Source organism: Centrocercus urophasianus, unplaced genomic scaffold (genome assembly GCF_019232065.1).
Source record: "Centrocercus urophasianus isolate 14NV4802_14NV808 unplaced genomic scaffold, USGS_Curo_1.0 seq_11, whole genome shotgun sequence".
Lineage (NCBI taxonomy): Eukaryota > Metazoa > Chordata > Aves > Galliformes > Phasianidae > Centrocercus > Centrocercus urophasianus.
This window is the reverse complement of record NW_024884253.1, coordinates 28,193,153-28,213,307: the sequence shown is the minus strand read 5'-3', so window position 1 is coordinate 28,213,307 and position 20,155 is coordinate 28,193,153. Positions and strand designations below refer to the sequence as shown.

The 20,155-nt window shown below is 37.5% G+C and overlaps 2 long non-coding RNA genes across 2 annotated transcripts in view; both read right to left on the bottom strand.

The window, feature by feature from the left end:
* Nucleotides 1-99: 99 nt before the first annotated feature.
* LOC122171713 lies at nt 100-12,350 on the bottom strand. Its single transcript, XR_006172078.1, has 4 exons — nt 10,410-12,350; nt 5,596-7,069; nt 1,913-1,960; nt 100-709 (listed from the first exon to the last, which is right to left on the bottom strand). It is a non-coding gene; the product is annotated as an uncharacterized LOC122171713 (long non-coding RNA).
* Nucleotides 12,351-12,363: 13 nt separating this feature from the next.
* LOC122171706 overlaps nt 12,364-20,155 on the bottom strand; it is a 9,021-nt gene continuing 1,229 nt past the window's right edge. Inside the window, exons 2-3 of the long non-coding RNA XR_006172076.1 lie at nt 14,814-14,936; nt 12,364-13,501 (exon numbers count right to left, since the gene is read on the bottom strand). This is a non-coding gene — a long non-coding RNA (uncharacterized LOC122171706). The remainder of the gene's footprint in view (nt 13,502-14,813; nt 14,937-20,155) is intronic.

Genomic DNA, 20,155 nt, shown 5'->3' with positions numbered 1-20,155 from the left:
ATAATTGTGAGGATAATAATAAATCACTCTAGACTAATGATTCCTGTATGAACCGAATAAAAAAATAATAACAATAAAGAAAGACATGAAAGCATGAAATGCTTTTGGTAAGCTGTACATTTTATTGCCTTTACTTTCACAGTTCAAACATGGAACAAAATAGATGGTTTCATTTGTTAGTGGTCATTGGAGAAATTGATTTGATGTGCTTTCTCTACCTGTGCTTATCCCAGAAACAAAAATTAGCTTATTAATACAAACATTTCAGACATCAAGCTATGCATGGGAATAAGCTAAAAAGGATATGAACCTGCCTTGATTTACTCTTTACTGTTCTTTTATAATGCGATTCAAATTATTTTTGCCCTTTTCATTTGTGTTTGGTTTTGCAGTGGGACAGTGGAATCCAACTTGTGTTCTTTTATAAGTGAATAGTTTGTCCCATTCAGTTCTTCCCGCAGCTAATGTCACAGAAAAAAATGTTACAGGAATTCAGTGCTGTTTAACTCATTTTTCATAAATCACTGTTGCTCATAACTAGGATTAAGGGACTAGTATGGTTCTGGATGAGGATTTGTGATGGATAAACATGAATGCCGTTTTTCCTAGGGTAAATATTAATAATGACTTCATCAAGCTGATATAGAATTTTCGAAGTTATGGTTAATTTCAAAATTAGAACAGATTGTCAGCAAGGATGTTCTTTGCCCTGTAACAGAAGAAAAAAAATTGTGATTATTCAAATGAATGTATATGCAAAATCAACTGAATAATGCAGATACCTAAAAACAGGAGGAGAACTGGATTTAAGAGAGAATGTCTGTTGTATTCTGATATCAGCAGCAACTTAGATCACACTGGTATCACATCAGAATAATGTTTTACAGCCTATGCCAATTTAAAAATCAAATGGATGATAGATTTGTATAGAACAACACATTTGACTGACAGAAAAGGCTGTTATAGATGGATGTGATGTTCCATCCTTGTATAACAAGGGTTTTGACTGACAGTTTAACAATAGTACACTTTTTATCCCATATATTCTAAATTATTATTATTACAGTACAAAGCATTTTTGCACTTGCTGTATATAGATAACGTACACTTTTTGTGTAATAACATTCAAGAAGAGAGGGTTCTTTTATGTCTTAGAAATGATGACAATTAATGAAGGCTCTGTCTGACACTTATAACCAATGTCAAGGATTGCTATTGTGGTGCATGGTAATGTAAAAACTATTGGGTACTTAGCTCCCAGTGAAGGATCAACATAACTCCTGACACATGCTATATAGTGGATGAAATAAATCTCCTTGGAGAGCAATAGAAATATTTCTTAAACTGAAGAGTACCCTTTCTTTTTTATAATCCTTCTTTTCAGCTTTGCAGCTCTTTGCATCTCTGTAAAATGCAGTTTTAATCTGAAAAGTTACTGTTTAAAATGGTTCTTAGTGCAACAAATTTTCTTTGCTCTGCAGTCACCATTTCTCTGATAAGAGACTAAAGATTCTTCTTCAGAAATATGGCCATAGGTAAGGAAGATAGGCTCTTTCTTGTTCTTATTTGCCTTATTTTTCTTTTGAGGAGTTACCTTATTTTAGTAGTATCCTAACGTTTTAAGATTTGCACTTTAAATTCATGGTGTCCATTGTTCTTCAGATCTTTGGAGAATTATGCATGCTAACTTGCTTCTCAAAACATGGATGTCCTCCTTTGTATTGATTTTCATGAGAGCAGAAGTACTGCGGTGTGTCTGTGTTATATTTAATGATTATACAAAGATCAACTTTAAACTTTGCAAACTTTACTTTAGTGTTGTATGCAACTAGTGAAGGCATGCTGTTTTATAATTCTTCCAGTGAGAAATGCCTTAAAAAATTAGATTAAACAAAAATGGAGCCACGCTTACCAAGATGAATCTCTTTTTTCTGATCTCTTACCCTTCTGATTATCCAGTCTGGAAAAACACGATAAATACAAAGATTGCTTTTACTGTATTGATTTTAAAAATTGCCTTGCTCTGAAGGGTATTTTTCTTAAATGACTTTTTATTTGGTAAGGGAATTAAGTAGATGATTTTTTTTCATCCAATTCTGTCCAATCGGAGGATCTTGGTAACTCAGGTTAGTTCTTTAAAATTGTATTTTTATGTAAGGATAAATTCAGTAATTTTCATCCAACAACAGGTTTATTTATTGGCCTGGGGCAGTGATGGTGGTATTTCCTGCAAAGCACCAAAAAGATTTTTAAAATATTTCCTTGTTATTGTGCTAGCTCAACTCCTTGCCAGTTTTAGATGTAATACCAATGCTTCTCCAGCAGTGATTTACAGTAAGAAGGGAGGGATAAAAGTAACTTGAGAAATAATATCTAGTTAGAAAATGATCCCTTGGAAAAATTGTAGCTATAGCAATATGAACTGCTAAGTTTTTAAGTGAAACCAACTAAAAAAAACCCACACATACAAAACAGTTTTCATAATGTGGAATTATGTTGATTTTCACGCAGTTCATTTGATAATGCAGACCTGCTACTTAATTTGAGAGAGAACTAATGACAGTCATCTGCATTTGAAACAGCTTCTAGATACTGTTAAAGCATATGCTTATGATGACCACTGAAAACTGCTGAGATTGTCAACTCAGATTGTGTAGGTACAGAATTGGTCTTCAGTTCCTCTCAGCTGACCATGTCCGTCTGCATCCTTCTTCTTTAACGCAGGTTTTCCTGGCATTTTCTTGATATCATTGCCTTACTTTCTGTCCTGACTTTGCTCATTGTCCTTAATGAGTAAATATGTGTCTAAAATTGTTTCATCTCAGTTTCTCTCTCATCTGCTTTTTTTTTTTTTTTTCTTTGACCTTTTGCATCATTGCTCCAGTAGCAGTTGTCTGTCTAATCTACCTAATTGTCTTTGGTCTTTTTTTCCTCTGTTACGCTTTTGTCATCTGTGAACTCTCAGTGCTCAATTAGTGAAGGAACAGAATGCACAGAAGGAGATGTTCCCTTGCTGTCTATTCTTGTCTTTGGCATTGTAACAGCCTGGAACAGAAGCAACTACAAAAGGCTGGATTAGCTCCTTCATCTCAAAGTTGTAGAATGCTTGGCAGGGATAGATTTTTAAGAGACTTATTTTTTTGGAATGAAATTTCTACTGAATATCTGCAAATTATAATATGCAGAAATTCACACCATGGCCAAAACTGGGAGGATCTGTGCAGGATTTGAGAAAATAAAATATTGAGATAGTTTATCCCATATGCTTTATTTAAAATCCTTATGTTAAACAGGAAAGAGGTTTACTTTTTATTTAAAATATTTCCACATTTTTAATAATAATAATACATACTTTATGTTTTGAAGTGAATGCAAGATTTTTCTTGATATCCATATGTCTAATTCTCTCTTACTGTCAACACTTAAGAATACAGTCTGGGACAAGCATTGAAGAACATGCCAGACAAAAATTTAGGGTTTTTCATTCAATAAACTGAAATATTAGTTTTCTGAATTGAACAAAGTCTGTACGCCAAGTCAAACTGTGCATAATGGAGAGATCCAGAAATTTGTAAAGTTATGTAGAAGGTTTACATGGCAAGGTTAAGGTTTTGGTAGCAGGTGGCCATAGGCAGTGGTCTCTGTGAGCAGAGCCCAGCAGCTGCCCCATGTCAGCAGAGGCCAGAGCGGAGCCATGAGTGACAGTGGGTGTGCTCTGGGTGAGCAGATGTAAGAGGGGAAAACATTACTGTGCAACAGCAGCTGAGAGAGGAGTGAGAAATGTAATAGAAGCAACCCTGTCGGCACCAAGGTCAGTGCAGAAGGTCAGGAGGTGCTCCAGGAGAGGCCCATAGTGGAGCAGGCTGTCTCCTTGCAGGGCAGATCTCCATGTGCGGCCATGGAGGAGCCCATGGTGCAGCAGTGGGTGAGATCTGAAGGAGCTACAGCCCATGGATACCCCTGCAGGAGCAGCCTCAGGCTGAGCAGCCCGTGGAGAGCAGCCCACAGTGGGGCAGGAGGACTGGGGGAGCTGTGCCCGTGGGGAACGTGTGGAGCAGCATGCTCCTGGAGGCTGGGCCCCACATTATGCATCTGTGTTGGAGCAGAGCAGTGTGGAATTGTAGCATCTGTGGGACGGAGCCCATGTGGAGCAGGGTTGGAGAGAGACCATGGAGGAGTGTTGTAACTGTCTGCAACTCATTCCCTTGCATTGCTTGGGTGGAGGAAGTAGAAGAGGGTGGACTGGGAGAAAGATGTTTCTAGTTTGCTTTCACATTCAATAAACTATATTAAGCTGTCTCTCCATGCCCAGTCTGTTTTGCCCACGCTGGTAACTGATGAGTGATCTCCTTGTCCTTATCTTAACCCTTGCTTAAGCCCTTCTTTTTCTCTGATTTTCTCCTGCTCTTTCGTGAGGGGGAATCAGAGGACAGTTGTAGGGTTTAGCTGCCTATCAGGGTGAAAAGACCACAAATTATCTAATTTTTCTTTTTTTTATTATTATTCTTTTTTTTTTTTTTTAATTAATCTTTTTAGCAGAGAGGTTTTCTCTCAGCATAGAGACCTGATTCTAGTCTCATAGATAATATTTAATTTGCAAGATAGTGTAATGAAAATATGTTAATAGCTTTTTCAATAAGTTAATAGCTTTCAAGTTCTTACTAATTAGTTTGTTAAAATATTCTATTGGTAAAATACTTACTTCTTCCCTGGTAAAACTTAAAAATGTAGCACAACCTTATAGGGGCCATCTTGCTAATAGAAAGGGCAGAATTAGAAGTAGTATAGAAAATTAAAAAAAAAAAAAATTAGCAAGTGAGTGATGAAGGAAACTGCCATAATTAGCATCAGAGATCACTTTCTGTCATTTTACGGCAAAATCTAAAAGAGCAGAGGAGTGAATCTTCCATAGAAATAAAGCATTCTTAGAACAGGGATAAAGCAGACATCTTGTGATAGTGGTAGGTGTCTTGGATTCCTAGCTACCTAAGATGATAGCTGGAGGAGGAGTGAGTAGTACTCCATTTTCAGCCCTGGGGGCTAAAGTGCCATGGAATAAAAACATATGCCTTCAGGTGGAAAAGATAACCAGTATCTCTTGTTTTCCAAGTAAATGCTCCATTGGCAGGGTAGTGCAATACTTTGATCAATTAAAAGTAACAAAGTACACTTTCTTTGATTTATTTATTTTTTTCCCAAAAGATGCTCATTACAAAGCATGCATGTGCTGAATGGCCTGCTCCCTGTTATTTAAAAAATAAATAATCTAAGGCTTCCTTGTTTGGTCATTGGCCAGGAAATTGTTAGGGATTATTCCCACCTTCATTTCTCTTGCCTTCCCTATTTTCTGAGCGCCACAAGAGTTTTAATGTCTTTGACAACTCAGTTGCTTTGAAATGTCACAGAATTAGCCACTGGATTAAATTTAAGGTAAGATGGTGTACTAGCCTGTATTTTAAAAAATTTCAGATAATTGATTGCAAAGCAACATGAATCTCTGATCAGTGTTTCAGTTGATGAGAAAAAGAAGTTGAGAAGCAAATAGACAAATACATTGGTGTGCCCCTACTCCCGTTCCAGTCTGAGTGCACTTACCTCACCATCAGCTGTGCTCAGTCCATGTAGACACCTCTGGTGTGGTGATGGGCAGTATAGCGGTTTGTGGTGGTCTGTGTGCTAGTTTGTTTCTGCTTCTTTGTGCTAATGGTTCCTGTATGGATCTACAGTAAGCCATGTTCCCAAAGGAGTGTCCGTATCTTGCTGTCATCATTAATGGCTGTAGTCCTTTTGGGGTGTTCCTGCCTGTGAGCAGCCCTTAGTCACAGTCCCTCAGTTGTGCCCATACAGTCTTTTGGCTTGGAGTGCCCTATCCGCACCACATGTGTCTCCAGGCCTTCAAGGCTGCCTCTGTCTTAGATAAGTCCAAGCTGAGATAATGTATGTTTCTCTGATTAAAGGTTTTTTCTGCCAATTTCATCTGCTCTCAGACCGACTGGATCCACTTTTGGTTGGTACATGACGGATTATGACTTCCTTCCATGCTGATTTGCAGCCCCTGTTATTTAAAGCCTCTTATATGCTCATTAGTGCTAGGTAAAAAAACTGAATGAATGAGTAGGCAGATCACCCAGTGTACCTATGGTGTTTCCTTGTAGAACTACGGGGGAAAGTAGAGGAAGGACACTAACTGTTCCTCTGCTTTTTGCTTTTTTTTTTTTTTTTTTTTTGGTGTGTGTGTATTGAAAGGCAAGGCAAGATATTTACATTATCAATCATGCGGTGAGTAACAGGCTTACTGGGAAGTAAGTAAATTTCAGTGAATTTCAGTGTATAATAGGAGAATTCCTTGTAGACTGGTGTTAGATAGCAAAGACCAAAGGAGAAATTGCATTTGAAATCCAGTCTCTCTTGTATTTTTAAATGAGTGGTTCCATCTCACAATTGTTTTAACTCATAATTAAGCACTTAACTATACTAATTGAGTGAAGGTAAATAAATAAATATTGCTGAGACTTGCATTTGATTCACAGTCCCTAGGAATATAAAAATGTGGTAAATGTGTAATTTTAACAGGAAATTCACAGCCTTCTGTTCACTCAAACTTTTCTGGAATGTCTTACTTTATTAGGCTAATGCGTTACTTTTGAAAATGTTATCCCTCTCTCTGAAATATATCATTTCTACTTATGTTACAGTTAACTAGGTCACTTTTCTTTTGTGGTGTTTTTTTTTATTTATTTGTTTTTTTGTTCTTAATAGCATTTTTCTTCTTCTGGAAAATAATTTTCCAGTTACATGCTCTGGTGAAGTATGACGACTCTGGTCATCATGAGACTTCAGTACTTTCTTGGTGGTTTAGTCTTCAAGCAAAACTTCATATAATTATCATTTGCATGTGAAATGTGTTTTGATCAAGTATGATATGGTTTTAAATTGCTTGTAAGCACATAGAATTCAGTGTTGTACTGGGCCTCAGTTTTTAAAACATTCATATAGTAACTGTTCATTAAAGTGTGTTTGTATTTTTCACAGCAGACAAAATTCAGTTCACATGGAGAAAAGGATGGAGCTGTAAAAAAATAAAAATATTACATTCTAACTGACTTAGAATAATTAATAAAAACAATTTCACTTCTACCAGTCTTTGTGGAAGTCATGAGTTTATAGAGGGAATTGAATGAAGCAAAAAAGTTTGTTTAGAAAACAGGGTTAGAATTGTACAAGGAGTTAAAATTTGTTTTGGTCAGCTTCCAAAAGCTATATCCTAGAGGAAACCACGTTGTTAGTATATTACAAAACCTTTAACCTCTAGTTCAGTCTAAATTTCTAATAAAAGAAAACTTGCCCTCTTACTCAGCAGTTCCATGGGGCTACTTTTTCAAGCATTTTAATTCCACAAAGTTGTTTTGTTTTTTTTTTTTCCAATACATATTAACTTACATGGGCACGCTTATTATGACAATTAGGAGGGAAAAAAAAAGATGAAGTACTGTAGAGGGATGAGGAACAAATGAGTATTTTAGTTCACGGTAAATGTAGATATATTGAACAAGGTGATCCCTTTTTAATGCTGTGGGCTTAATTGTTGGTTTGTTTTTTTTTTTCCGTGTGTAATAGTACATTTTTTAATTCATGTGTAAATAATAATTTTAGTTATGTATAAATGATGTAAATGATCACAATAGAGTTTTTGTTTCAAACAGGTGAAGATTTTGACAATCTTCATTACTGAGGTCAGTAATGAAGTCGCTCACTTGGCTTCTGCGATTTTGGAAGAAGATTTTGGAAGAAGACAGATAATTGATTTGCTGTAACAGAAATTTCTTTGCAGCAGATTTTTTTTCAGATTTGTGGCTTATTCTTTTTATTCTTCTTTATATTTTTTTCCTATTTCTTTCTCCATATACTTTGGATTTCCTGATTCTCCCAAATATTTGCTAACTTGGATTAATATCTTCTCCCTCCCTTCCACCCCACCGTGACTGAGAGAAAATAAAAGCTGATTTAACTAAAGAACCTTAAGAAAATCTTTTATTGAAACTTACAGAATCCTAAAGGAGATACCTGGTAGTAGACTTTGCATCTAGTAGAGGACTAAATACATCAATGGACATTAGGTGAAATTTGCGAGATTTGGTAAGATTTAGTTTTATAGTGAGGGTACTCAATATGGAATAAATACTGTAGGAATACAATGGACTCTTTAGAGTCTGAAGTTTATTAAGTTGAAAATAGAAATCATTTAAAGAAGAGAAGGCCTTCCAGTACTCAAAGGAAGCATATAAACAGGAGGGAGTACGACAGTTGAGGATGGATAGCAATAGGACAAGGAGGAATGGTTTTAAACTGGGACAGGGGAGGTTTAGGTTAAATATTAGGAGGAGTTTTTCATGCAGAGGGTGGTGACACACTGGAACAGGTTGCCCAGGGAGATTGTGGAAGCCCCATCCCTGGAGGCATTCAAGGCCAGGCTGGATGTGGCTCTGGGCAACCTGGTCTGGTGGTTGGTGACCTGCACATAGCAGGGGGGCCAGGGGGGTTGAAACTCGATGATCATTGTGGTCCTTTTCAACCCAGCCCATTCTATGATAAACTATTGTGTTAGTAGGATTTTACAAATTAATTTTGAATAATATAATTGTGTTGTCTGTGTTATAGCAGTAGCCAGCATAAATTATCATCTAGTTCTCAATAACTTTAGATTCTACAAATTTAGAGTTAAAGCTCTGTCAGGTGAGAAAGAACGTATTAGATAAGTAAGGAAGATAAAGGAAGAAGAACAGAAGGCCTGATCATGAATGGCATTGTGACAGAAGTCCAGTTATTCATTTACTATACATCTGCTCAGAAAGTGTTGCATAGGTCTGATAGTCAGTTAGCTAATAGGAGGAAGATGTTTACTTTGAAAATAGGAAGTGGGAAGGGATTTTAAAGGCATATCTGCACCCTGCAATGCAAAATTAATTAGCCTGTGAAAAGTGTGATTGTAATGAAGTTACTAAGGCTATAGCTAGCGTGTCTTCATAGTATTTAAAGACATTTGAAAGTATTAATAAATCTAAAGAATAGCTAAATCAAGTAGGTTCATTTTGGGTTTTCATTTTATTCATTATTTGATAAGTTTATAGTAGTTTGGTTTAGTAGGCTTTTTTTTTTTTTTTTATAACAATGAAAGCTTTTCTACCTATATTGTTTTCCTTTTAAACAATTGGAAGATTCATTTTAGAAGATCATTAAATTTCTGATTTTTTTCATTCTCTACTTCAGACATGATAGTAGAGATAACTTGCTGTGTATTTGTCTTGTCACTTTATAATAACTTGATATGTGCAGTACTTACACTGAAAAATCCTTGCTTTAAAAATGTGATTTTTTTTTTCCAATTTGGTCTTAAAAAAAAAGGTATGGGAAATACTCTATCCTAAATATATAACTATTGCAAATTTGTAAGTCTGTGCCTGGATATTATTGTTCTAGAATAAGCATGGCCATAGAAAATTGTGATTACTAATGTACTGGTAAATCATATTATGTAAACAAGTTAATTTGCGTCATTTGCAACTATTGGGCACTACACCAAGAAAGGATAAGCTGGCCTAAGCTACCAGGTTAACTCTCCCTCTGTGAATATAAAAGAAAGCAAAGTAGAAAACAATATAAAAATCATGTAAACATGTTAAAAATCTTATATATACATATAATGTATAATCTTTTTGTTCTACAAAGAGACAATAAAATTGTAACTTGATTTCATAGTAATTAATTCAATATTCTATATTATATAAATTATTTGTACTTCACATAATACATTTATACTATATAATATAAAGTGAAGACTTCGGTAATCGAAATCAAGCACTTCAAGATCCATAGGTTTCTTAACTAAAATGTGCTCAAAACAAGTAATCAAGTAACTTTCTTTCTTTTAGTTGTTCTTAATGTATGTTCCTTTTGATTAATAACAGTATAGAACAATCATGAGATAACAGAGCCAAACACAGTCATTTAAAGTACTACTCTTGGTGAAACAAAGTCAAACTGAAGAATCTCACAGGTGTTCATCAAGGTGTGGCTGTGGTCTGTCAACTCTTCTCATTTTCTCAAAACTGCAAAGCTTTGTGTGCCTGACAGAAATGTTTGAAAGTGTCAATGATTTACAGGCTGGTTTGGCCCGGTTCCATGACCAGTGGGGCGGAGGGATTTTGGAAAATCCACGCCTCCGGAAAAAGGGAAACGGGACCCCAAAGTAATTAAAAAACAGCAGCAACAATCTGAGGAGAAACAAACTAATTTACTAAATATAGTATCGGAACGCAAGATAACACACTATAATGCAATGTAATTAGAATTGCAGCTAATAAATCAAATATAATGAGAAAGAGAATGTCTGAAAGGTGGATAGGCCTCACCATAATGCTGAGGTGAGATGCGCAGTCCAGTTGAGCAGCAGGGAGACAGGAGGAGAGCCAACAAAGAAGAGCCAACGAAGAAGAGCACATCAGGTGACCTTGCCATAGCTCCTCTCTGACCGCAGAACTCCCTGGGGAATGTAGTTCTTCTCTTCCAGACAGGTACCAGGAACTTGAGCATTATCAGTTAAACTCCCAGTGCACTACATGATGTTATGATGTGGAATACCGATAACCAACAATCATAAAATCAAGACAGAAAGCTAGTTTGCAACAGGATTTACTAAACACTAACTTAAAAAATGCAAGTTGTACTAAGAAGCAGAAGCACTGAAGTGAGCTGTGTACCATTTTGAAGCTGTTCGTATTCTAGTGGTGCATATTAGCAGACCTAGAACTTCTTGTGTAAGAGAAATGACTTGAGCCTCAGAATCATTTTTCCTTGTTGATCTTGCTATGAACATTTTCATTCCTAAGTAGGATTTGCTCTGTTTGTCTTAAATGATGAGTAAAGAAGGAGTTGGAGCTTTGGAACTAAACCATTTGGCGCTGGAGCTATATGAGCATTGCTTAATGTGTGGATTGAGGACATGAGACAATTACAGAGTAATAGACATTACAGATGGAAAAAGACCTGTTAGGTCATCCAGTCTGTCTCTTTACCAATTCAGGACTATTCCCTATAGAACATTTCCAACAATTTGTCTAGATTGGTTTTAAATATCCCAAATGATGGAGATTCCACTACTTCCCATGAGATGCTTTTGTACTGCTTTGCAGATCTCACTGCCAAGTAGTTTTTCACAATGCTTAGCTGCAGATTTTTTCAGTACTTACTTTTTTATAACTCTATGTATTTTGTCTTTTCTAAACAATTCTTTAATAATTCAGAATATTAGTCATATAGATATTAAAATATTATTTCTATCTCAGTGACTGTGTTTCCTCTTAATCCTCTACAGTGAAATTGTGCATTTTTAATTTTCAGAAGGCTTTTTTTTACATGTCAACTTTGCCAGCTCTCTAATTATTTTCGTTGGCCTTCTCAGTACACTTACTCTATCATGGTGCATATGAACCCCTCTTCATGGACAAATGCTAGGAAATACTCTGGATATGTTGATATAAATCACTCTGAATAAGATTTCCATATACAAATTCAAAGATAGGTAATTGTGCATCAAGGGAAGAAGGAATATTCACAGTTCAACTATCGAGTGTTCATGTATGTACATTATTGGTGCTCCTTTGGGACAGTACATTAGCAATGAGGCAGTAAGACCTGAATGCCTAAATGAGTTTTTGCTGAACATTTCCAGGTATAAACTTTACACTTGCCTGGAACAGGTGTAGGTTACCACTGTTACAGACATTTACAAACTAATGTTGTGATGCTTTTTGGGAATTAGTGTTTCCTGATGATTGGTTCCTTTCCTACAAGGTTTTGTGAGGTTGATGGCTAGTGTAGTAAGGGAGAGTAGCTGTGTTTTGTATTTATACTTATTACAGACACTGTTTCTCACATGCATTTGTTACTTGAATGTGTGATTAATTCATTATACTCAATCAGCAGTTTGACCAGTGTCTCGCTTCAATTTATAGGAGGGAGAGGAAGTTGTTTTTAATATATTTATACCTGGCATGAGATTAAGAAACAATGCTTCAAATGTTGGTCCTACCAGTTTATCATAAATCCTAATCAGGGAGATGGGGAAGGGAAGGACGGTGACTATTACAAATTAGGGTGACGGGGAAGGGAAGGAGGGTGATAGAAAAGATAGGAAAGAAGCAAGAGTCACATATAGCGGGGATAGTCACCACCAGGATCCAGCAGCAGTCCCGCTGCACGGCGCTTCGAAGGTCCGAGGCAGAAGCAGCAGGGGGAGAGCAGCAGCGTGGCTGGCTTTGGGCAGCAAGCAGGTAGCAGGTAGCAGAGCCAATCCGGGAGGAAGCAGCAGGACTCAGGTAGCAGGCCCAGGAGAGTCCGTCAGCATGCAGGAATTCTGTAGTGAGGAATCTGATGGCAGACACATTTGTTCTTCTTTAGCATCATGGTGGAGCACAGAGCAGGTCCAGGAGGGAGAGAGGCAGGTCATGAGGCTTCTCATGTCAGAAACCTCGTCTTCTTCATGACGAATCTGTTGCCAGTAAACCTCATGGCTGTAGGTCCCCTTTTTATCCTTCTTCTGCCATCGTGGCATTCCTGGACACTTGGGTAAGAGTCATGTGCAGCACCTCCTGAGATGGCCATCTTCCTTGAGATAAGTCCACACAAAAAACTGCTTCCTGGCCACTAATCTGTGGTTTATCTCTCTCTCGTTGCCCTTGGCCTTGTCCATCTGTGTCTTTCAAAGGATTTCACAACCCTTGCCCAGGACTTGCTTGGACTTGTCCATCTGTGTCCCCAACAAGCTCTGAGACAATGATGTAAAAGAATAATCTCTTTCAACCAGTTATATGGCTCTTGAAATACTGTTGACCATTTTGTGACATCAAGAATTGTGTAGATGCTTTGGTGCAAAGTGTCAGTAGAGAGTGGTGTTCTGACCAATTTGAAAAGATTTACTAAGTCTTTTCTTACAAATCAAATAAAGTGACACTTCTCAGTGGCAGAAGAAGTCACAGGTGAGTCGAAGGAGGCAAGCATCACTCCCATTTTCTGGAGTGGGAAAAAGGAAGACCCAGGGAACTACAGGCTGGTGAGCCTCAGATCTATGCCTATGAAGATCATGGAGCAGAATCTTCTGGAAGCTATTTTAAGGCACAATGTGAGATGAGGAGATGGTCTGAGACAGCCAGCACAGCTTCACCAAGGGCAGATCATGTCTGATCAATCTAATGGCTTTCTCTGATGGAGTGACAGCATCAGTAGACAAAGGGAGGGCAACTGATGTCACCTACCTTAGCTTCTGTATGGTCTTTGACATGTTCTCATGCCACATACATATCTCTAAATTGGAGAGATATGGATTTTAGGGGTGGACAATTCAGAGGATAAGGAAATTGGTTGGATGGTTGCAGCCAGAGGGTTATGGTCAATGATTTTGTGTCCTGATGGAGTCTTGGAACTGGTACTCTTCAACATCAACAACCTGGAGAATGGGAATGAGTCTACCCTCAGTAGGTTTGCTGATGACATGGTGAGTGGTACAGTTGACACAAGAGAAGGCAGGAATGCCACCCAGAGGGACTTGGACAGGTTTAAAAAGTGGGAGCATGTGAACCTAATAAGTTTTGACAATTCCAATTGTGGTGTGTCCTAACAAAATTAGGATAATCCCAGATATGTGTACAAAGTGAGAGAAGAACTCACTGAGAGCAGCCCTGCAGAAGCGGACTTGAAGGTCCCAATGAACTAAAGCTGGACATGAGCCAGCAGTGTGTGCCTGCAATCTTAAAGGTCATCTGTGTGTTGGACTACATCAAAAGACTGGTGGCCAAGAGGGCAAGGGAGGTGATTGTATCCCTCTACTCTGCCTTCATGAGCCCCCATGTGAAATACTGTGCCCAAGTCTGGGGCACCCGGTGTGCAAATGATGGAGCTGTTAGAGCAGGTCCAGAGGAGGGCGGCCACAAAGATGTTCAAATTTCTGGAGCATCTCTCTTATTAAGAAATGTTAAGGAAGCTGGACTTGTTTAGCTTGGAAAAAAAGACTTCAGAGAGACCTTATTGTGGCCTTTTCAGTACTTCAGGTGAGTTTATAAACAGGAAGGAGACTGACCTTTTACATGTTCTGGCAGTGATAGGACAAGGAGAAATGACATTAAAATAAAAGAGGGGAGATTTAGGTTAGATGTTAGGAAGAAGTGTTTTCCTCAAAGGATGGTAATGCACTGGAACACGTAGCCCAGAGAAGCTGTAGATGCTTCATCACTGACGACATTCAAGATTGGGCCCTGGGCAGCCTGATCTAGTGGTTCAATACATATTGTTCTGTGCTCACATGGCATTATAGGATTGTTGAATCATAGAGTAGCCCAAGTTGGAAGCAACCCACAAGAATCATCAAGTCCAAAGTAGATTCCTTAAGTATCTAAAAAATCATATCTAAAATCCAATAAAAGGAGTATTGTGATTTGTGAACAGCACTAGTGTGCATTGTACAATCCCATAAGCAATAGCCATTGTGCTACCTTAACCCTCTTTTATGCAACCTTACCTAAAAAATATACAGAAAATTAATCCAGCATTCACGTCATTTAGTGAACTTCCACATCCAATCCAACTCATCACTGGAGATATAAAATGTTTGGGTTTTTTTTTATTTAAATGCAGATGACCTAGAATGCATTTGTGTTCTTTGAGTTCTGTGTTCAGGAGCTGTCAAGTCTAGGTGGTGACAGGATATTGGGCAGGATACTGGATAGTGGTAGATATGTGGATGGAGATAGTAAGTATGATACCTGCTGGAAATCATATGTCTTCAATGCAGCAGAAGTATATTTCTCATGTACAGTCTGCATAGTTTTTTCAACTCTATTTGTAGCCTCTGACCTGGGAACAGGCTCTTTACTGCTGTCTCCTCCCTGCAAAACAAAAAATAAATTTATCCATATTTATGTAGAAAAAACGTGAATTAATTGCTACGAGGTAAATGTAATAATAGTAGTTAGGCCTCCATTTTCTGATCACATAGATCAGATTGTGCTCTATTTATGAGTTTGCAGCTGCTCATCCTGATGTCCAAAGAATAAGACTAAAATTGTTGGAATTCTAACCAACTCATTTTTTTCTGCTGAAAACTAACCAGTTTGAATAGCTTTGTTCATATGTGCAAATAGGAGGAGCCTAGCAGAGCTCAAAAATACTGACAGTAGGCAACACTGTGTATCTGCAACATCAACCAGAAGCCATTTTGGTCTGCATCAGGGAGATTTCCAGTTGTTCCTGGGTAGTTCATGGATTAGCTATCACAGTGGTTCTGTGAAGTGTATCTGGTGAAGGTAAAGCCACTAGCTCACTCAGCCTAAGCACAGGGAAAAAAACTAAGGCCTTTCCTGATGTATCCTTATGTATGTATCCTTAAATATTCCTAATTTATGGCCAAGAATACCCCTTGAAAATGTGATCTGTTATTATACTTCTATCACCTTTTCAGGATCAGTATCACATCTGTTGCAAATAAATGTACATGTTCCTTTTTTTTTTATTTTTTTTTTCTTTTTTTTCCCCAGTGCCTTGAAGTTTCAGAAACTGAGACTGGGTACACATTTTCTCACAGAAAGAGTCGTCTTTTATCCCCTTTCTCTGCTGAATGCATCTGTGGTTCCAAATCAGAACAGGCAGCATCTGAGATTCTTGCCTGAATAGAGAAGACATTGTCTTACTTGTGTCTGCCAGGCCATTCTAATCCATAGTTTGCCTGAAAAATGGATCCTATAGGACAAAAAGCAAGTTTGAAGGTCCTCAGTAACTGCAATCCAGTACTCTGGGTACATTTAGCTGTAAATGGAATTTCTCTTGCATGCTGACACTGAAAACTGTGTACTGACCCAGGAAATAAATTTTTATGTACATGTTCTCCTTCTATGACCTTGTTACTTTTAGTTCCTTAGCAGATGGCTGTAATTGGACATTAGTGTTCTGTAACAGTGCATTGTACCATTCATTTCTGAATGGAAGCTGCAGCTGCTTCAGTGATGCTTTCTTATCTACTTCAAAAAAACATGGTTCTGGTTTGTCTTGTTGAAATGTACAATCTTCTATAAGTACATCCAGTTATTCATAAATATGCAAATAATTCCAGACCAAGTGTTCATGTTGTATTATTAATTTTTATTTCTGATGCAGACGTGAACGATATGATTTTACCTAGCTATCTGATCTCAAACCAATCTACAAGTGGAAAGTTAAAGTTTTATGTGTTATCTGAGACAGATCTAGTTCCTGATTCATCATATGTGCCAGAAATATACTAATGGATCCATAAAAGAAGAAAAAGAAAGAGGAAGAAATCCATGTCAACTAGGTCTTGTTTGAAAGAGAAAAATCTTAAAATTCTAAAGTGCAGAGGTGTAACAGGAGAAAGTGAAGTGATTTATGACCAGTGGTTCCTATGAACAAGAGTGACACATTCCTTGTTTTGTACTACAGGCTTGAAAAAGAATTCTAAGGTGCAACATTTATGTCTGCCAGTCCTGCTTTGAACTGTTGCAATTTTTCTTTGCAATATTATCTTTTCCTGTTCTGACTCACTGTCTTCTTGAATCCACTGTGCATCCATTTAAGTGAGCTACAAGCTGCCTGTTTCAGGTATTAGGCAGTTTTCTTTCTGCAAAAGCCTGTCTATAAAGTTCTTATGCAAGGGGGCACAACTATTAATCTTCACTGCACTTACAGTCCTTAATTACACTTGAGTGCAATTCTGTCTTGAAATTCTGTGTCACAATGAGCCTGATTTGTGGTCTTGCACAAACTACAATTCTTTATGATGGTCTTTCTGTGTCCTATTTAAGGACAAAGTTCCATCCCTTTCCAATTTAACACTGTCGTTTAAGAATGGAATACTAATGGCCAGTTCAAAATATGCATCACATGCTCGGTCTATTTTTTTTTCTTCAGCTGTAGGAAGAAGGCCTGTCACAAATTTCAGGAACACTTTCTGTGATAATAAACAGTTTAAGAGTGTAGTTTCGTAGTTTGCTTAAAGTGCTCCTTGCAGTCTTTTTTTTAGTAACACGGAGAAGCTTGCTCATCTGTCTAAAAGTCCAGAAAAAAAGTGATTAAAAATCCTTCATGTGGACACTTTAGTAGAGTTGCTGTAGTTCAGAAACTTTCTGGAACACCTTCTGGAGCATATCAATTGCATTTTTTAAGGCAGCAAATCTTATGTCAGTTTAATGTAACCATACATATATTCCCTATCTGTCCCTTCTTAACAAACTTCAGCCTTTTTGATTTTGTGAAAACTATTCAATTAGCTGCTATTTGCAATAGCTGCCTCCAGATCCAAGTTATTATATTCAATTAGCCTAACGTTTTGTTTTTGCAGTTCCTCTGTGTTCCATCTTAAACATCAGATGTAAACAATGAGTATTTCCTATGTGTAATTACATGGCAAATAAAACAGATTATTATGTGTACTTCTTCTGCCTCTCAAATATATTGAGATTTATGAAAGCATATGCGTTTGCTTTATACAATATCATCTGAAATGTCGGTGAACAGTGGACTGAATGCCCTTGAGTATGCACATTAGCAAATACAATGCTTTTAGAAACAGTGGTTGTTGGAGGTTTTAAGGGGATTCCTGCACGTGATCGAATCAAAAAACCTCTTCTATGAAAAACACCATCTCCCTTGTTATTTCTGCTGTACAGAGCTTGTAGGTAGGAGACCTACTCATTGTTACTCATAGCAAAAAACACTGCCCCACATACTTTTCTCTCATACCAGGAGATGAAAGGCTGCTGTGTGCAAAGGATGTCCTTTTTTCCTTCCCATCTGACTGGCTTTAGCAAGATGGCCTGTATTAGAAGCTGTTTGTTTTGATCTTCTGTGGAAACAGTGAAAGAAGATTCTACAGACGATTAGTCTTTTAGTCCAACCAGGCTGATCTTCCTTATTAGGGAACTCCTTTCAAGTTTAAGAATGCCTCAAATGCTGTCACCAATGGAAGACTGTTGCAGCGCATCCTCTTATGCTCTGTCCTAGAAACAAAATTGTACTGTCTACATTTTGTTCTTCTCAAAAAATAAAACCTGCACTCTGTTATCAACATCAACTTGACAGCTTTCCTGGCTCACCACACAGCTTCCCAAGTATCTTGCCCACAATTTTCAAATTTTCTCTGTGTCTACAAGTAGATAAAGCATTGTCCAAAGCAGTGAAGGTACTCCAGGTACATTTCAAGTGCTTTCTGGATCCTCTACAAATTTTGTTGTTAGCTAATAGAATTATAGAATTGCTTAGATTGGAAAAGGCCTTCAAGATCATCAAATCTAACCATTAACTTACCTGACCTACCAAGTCCTGCCACTAAACTTTGTATCTTAGTGGATGCACAACTCTTAAATAGTTCCAGGAACAACAACTCTGCCGCCTCCCTGGGCAGCCTGTTCACTTTACCACCTTCTCTTTGAAGTTCTTCCCAATATCCAGTCTAAGCCTCCCCGAGCACAATTTGAGATCATTTCTTTGTGTTGCTTGTCACCTGAGAAGAGACACTGATGTTCTCCTTGTTGCAAGCTGCTGGTTTCAGGTCTCTACTAAGCCTTCTCCAGACTAACCAACGCCAGTTCCCTCAGCCAGTCCTCCAAATACTTGTTTTCTACTCCTTTCACCAGCTATATTGCTCTTTTCTGCACATGCTCAAGCAAATCAGTATTCTTTTTATAGTCAGGAACCCAAAATGGAACACAGGTGTGATTTTAACAGTGCCGTGTGCAATTGGTTTGGTAGTCCTGCTGGTCACACTTTTTCTGATACAGAAGTGTACTCAATACATCCCACATCCTCTGGTTATTGTTCATCTTTGTACCTTTTCTTCTTCAAGCTGAAGACAAAAGTGGAAATAATTCAATAAAGTATACGTCTCTATTCCATTTCCATCTCACTTTTTTTCTTTTACTTTTTTCTTTTTTTCCCACCCACTTCTGTTTAACAGGAAAGTGACACAGTTTGACATGAATGTATGTGAAGAAGCCTGGCATCCACACATCAGTTAGTAGTGCTTTGTAGTCCTTACCCTGGACTTTTAAGTGTAGTTTTAAGAAGTCTGATCTTCCCTCTCCATCCTCACAGACTATATATGGAAAAAAATCTCTGTCTTAGGTATTCTTTATATAACGACTAGTCTCTTATTTAAGAAATAAGAAATGGACTAAAAAGAGAGAGTTTTCTTACATATATTCCACTGAAAGATCATCCTTTGCATCCAACTCAATTCTTTTTTTCACCCAAGAGAATTTTCTCACCCATTTTTTTCTTGTTTACATCACTTGTGGCTGATTTTTGTAAATCTTGTTATCTTCTTTCAGATATGGAATTTCATGAATCTAAGTACATGAAAATGAAACTAGAATTTCTTTTGTTTATAATGACTCCTAGAACTTTCAATAATGTTGGCTTAGGATAAACAACCATGTATGGCTTAGAAAATTATTAATATACAATGCTTTGACAGATTTTACTTCCTGTTAGTACAATTGTTGGTGGCTGGTAGTTTCTGTGAAGGTTAAAATACTTAATTTCCTATTTTTGTTGTGTAAGGAATCTGTAGAGTATGTCTCTACAAGTTTCAGTTTCTGCTGAGGTTTTTAGTTTTTATTTTTTGGTGGTGATTTTTTTTTTTTTTTTTCTTTGTGGGTGTACTTTACTATGGAGAGGTAAAAACCAGAAATAATAATTTGACCTTTCACTGTTGAAAGCATAAATATTTATTGCTCTCTTTAGTTATGTTTACTGGATTTGAAAAAGATTAGATGAATAGTAATATTGAACACTAATAGTATGTGCCTTGTGACCTGTGGTGAACTGTAATTGTTCTTAGTTAAAACTCTTCCATATTGTTTTTAGAGATTTCCAGTATAAACACAGATAGGTTAAGGTGCACCAGCATTTGGAAGCCTACCATCTGGGAAAGATGGCATGCTTTGAAGAGAGTGCTCTTGGAGTGACAGGAAGCACTAAATTTCATAGACATGAGAAATGATAGTGTTAATGAGCTTCTCTCTTCAGTAGTACCGAATTATTTACCTCTTGGGGGGGGGGCCGGGGGGGGGGGGGGGGGGGGGGGGGGGGGGGG